The following is a 3,106-nucleotide window of genomic DNA, read 5'->3' as shown; positions in this document are numbered from 1 at the left end:
ATTGGAGCACAGGTGTCCTCAATCTGTGGAGAGATGCAGGAGTATATTTTGGAAGAACAGAGAAAGAGCAGTCCCGAGGTTAGAGCAGTATCTTCCTTAATTGTGACATTTCGGCTTGATGAGTGTGGACAATTAGAGGTTTGTGGAGTCCAACACTCTGTTTTGTTAAGAAAAAGGGGAGGGGCAGGCATGGGCCCCTGTACTAGAAGTTCCCGGGAACACTGAGTAGTGGCCTGCGGAGTAACATTGTAAACTGGGAGAGGGAGGAGAAGCGAGCCCTGCAGGGGGGCACAGAGAAAGCAAGTGGAGACATTAGTATCAGAGAAGTTTCTCAGGAGATTAACCGATAAAGTGAGAATGCGGTCCCAAGAGAAGCTGCGGGAGGCATTGAAGCTTTGAAGCTGCTTTACGGCCATGCTGTGTGTCTGATCTAAGACTTTCATAGCTCTCTGGGGCCTTGAATCCTGAATTGTCTTTTTTATCTTTACTCACCAGTGGTCTATGGCAGCCACTGTGTACTGGATCCCTGCTACAGCAATGCGGTCTCCTGTCCATGAGTGTGGATTAAGTATTTTGAAGACCACTTCCCCACAGACTCCTTGTTTATACCGATTGTGCCTGTGTAGAATTGAATCCCTGCTGCACTTACAATCTGTGGGGTCAGTTACCCGAGTGAGTTGGTTTGTGCTCATTCCGAATCTACCCCATCCCTCTTTGCCCACTGCACTCAGCCAATGATAGTTGCATTTCCACGAGGAGCAGCCTTCCCAATTGCCTGGGTCCCTGCATTTCTTTTGGTTTGATCATCTATGAAGCAGAGAAACCTACCATAGCGAGCATCTACCATGTCAAACTTAAGAGAGACAGTGTTACATGAAGAAAGTGGGCATGTAGCAGAGCTAAGGAGCTCAAGTTCTCAGTTTCTATTATTAATTTTCCACATTTCAAATCTATAAGAACATGGTGGGTAGGTGCAGTGGGGAATGGCTGAGGTAGGGTTTAGAGGGAAGAATAGAAATAGGATCAGTAGGAAATTCATTCCTGAATTGGTGTTAAGGGAGGGATCCTCGAGATTTTCAACTTAAGAGGCCCAATACTGGTAGCCTGGTACTTGCTGTGTTCCTTGGCCAGTTTTAATTTGGAGAGATGAATCTAACTGGGTTGTCCTGAGAGCTTGGCTGCAGTTGGGGTAGACAAGATACCTTTTTGCTGCATGTGCACCCGCAGGTAGGCGTGATCTCCAGGTTGAAGTGGGTGGTCAATCTGTCCTTTAGAAGCCTGAGGAATAATCCAGTCAGCATGTTCCCTGAGTAGTTTCCTTAGAAGGGTGAAGGCAGGTAAATAATCGTGTAGAGGGGAGGGGTGCTGGAGTAGGAGGTTGTTGAGAAGGAATGGTCTTCCATACATAAGTTCAAAAGGACTGAGGAAGGAAGGAGCCCTTGGGATGGCTCTCAGTTTAGTAAGGGCAAGGGGCAGAAGAGTCACCCAGGATTGGTGTAACTCTAGGGAGAGTTTAGTAAGGTGGTCCTTAAGAAGGGAGTTAGCTCGTTCAACCTTCCCTGAGGATTGAGGGTGGTAGGGGATGTGTAACCTCCAGGTTATTCCCAGGGACTGAGAGACTGCCTGAGTTACTTTGGAGATAAAACCTGGGCCATTATCTGATTGGAGAGTGAGGGGAAGACTGAAACAAGGAAGAATGTTTTGAATTAAACAGTTAGCCACTATATGTGCTGTTTCACCTGTTGTGGGAAAAGCTTCTACCCATCCCTAAAATGTATCTACCCAAAACAGGAGATACTTAAGATTTTTGTGAGTAGGCATGTGGGTGAAGTCTATCTGCCAGTTGACTCCCGGGAGGACCACCCAGTGCTAGTGAGGTTTGAAAGATGGAGGAGGGCAGCATCCGCCCCATGGGGACACAACGGCACAGGTGGAGCATTGTCTGGTGACTTCTGTGAGAAGCATAAAAAGTTTAGGGCAATAGATGAGGGGTTCCAGGAATTTGTACAGCGAGCGAGCACCTACATGAAAAACATTATGTAAATGGGTTAAAATAGAGGAAGCTTGTCCCTCAGGCAGGCAATACTTGTCTGATAGAAGAAGCCATCCCCCTGGGCCCTGAGTGGCCCCTTTGTCCAGAAGGCTCCTGCGTTGTTGTGCAGGATAGGAAGGGGACATTCCTGTTGGTGCCAGGAAGTGTAAGCCATCAGAAGGGGGGAGGGTCATACTGGCTTCCTTGGCTGTCCTGTCTGCTAGGTCATTGCCTCTAGCTATGGGATCAGTGAGAGGCTGATGTCCCTGACAGTGGATCACAGCTGCTTTAGTTGGGAGGTAGGAAGCTTCTAGGAGTTTAAGAATCAAAGGGCCATTGGTTATTGGGGTTCCCTTGGTTGTTAAAAGACCCCTTTCCTTCCATACTGGGGCACGCATGGTGATGGAGTATGTGGAAGGCATATTTAGGGTCTGTAAAAATATTAACCGTCTGTCCCTTGGCTAGAATCAGAGCCCTGATGAGTGCCACAAGTTCAGCTTTTTGTGACGTGGTTCCAGGTGGCAGGGGTCCTGACTCAATGACCTCAGTGAGAGACACTATGGCATACCCCACCCTGCAAGACCCAGTTGGGGTGAGAGTTGAACTCCCGTCCACAAACCAAGTCAGGGCTGGGTTTGGCAGGGGATCTGGAGAGATTAAGGGATCCTGATAGGAGAGTTCCTGAAGAGTTTCCAGGCATGAGTGAGAGGTTCACTGGAAGGAAGAAGGGATGCTGGATTGAGAGTAGGGCAGGAATCAAGGGAGAGCAAGGGGTTTTCAAGAAATGTAACATGAAAGAGTTGTAGTTTAGAGGGAGCTAGACTGGCAAGAGATGCATGACTTAATAAATCCTTAAGCTGGTGGGGGGAAAGGACAGAGATTGGCTGGCCCAAAGTAAGCTTCAGTCCCTCATGAGCCAGGAGTGCTACAGCTGCCAGAGCCCGGAGACAAGGTTGCCACCCCAGACGGTGGTATCCAGCTGTTTAGAGAGATAAGCTACTGGGGCAAAAGTGGGTCCCCTCATCTGTCCCAAAACCCCTAATGCCTGGCCCTAATTCTCAGTCATGTAGAGAA

The 3,106-nt window shown here is 48.5% G+C and overlaps 1 pseudogene; it reads right to left on the bottom strand.

Moving 5' to 3' along the window:
- Nucleotides 1-727: 727 nt before the first annotated feature.
- Nucleotides 728-3,106, bottom strand: part of LOC103744104 — a 79,975-nt pseudogene continuing 77,596 nt past the window's right edge.

The sequence above is a fragment of the Nannospalax galili genome, unplaced genomic scaffold (assembly GCF_000622305.1).
Source record: "Nannospalax galili isolate Female #2095 unplaced genomic scaffold, S.galili_v1.0 scaffold540, whole genome shotgun sequence".
In the NCBI taxonomy this organism is placed as follows: domain Eukaryota; kingdom Metazoa; phylum Chordata; class Mammalia; order Rodentia; family Spalacidae; genus Nannospalax; species Nannospalax galili.
This window is presented reverse-complemented; position numbering and strand designations above follow the sequence as displayed.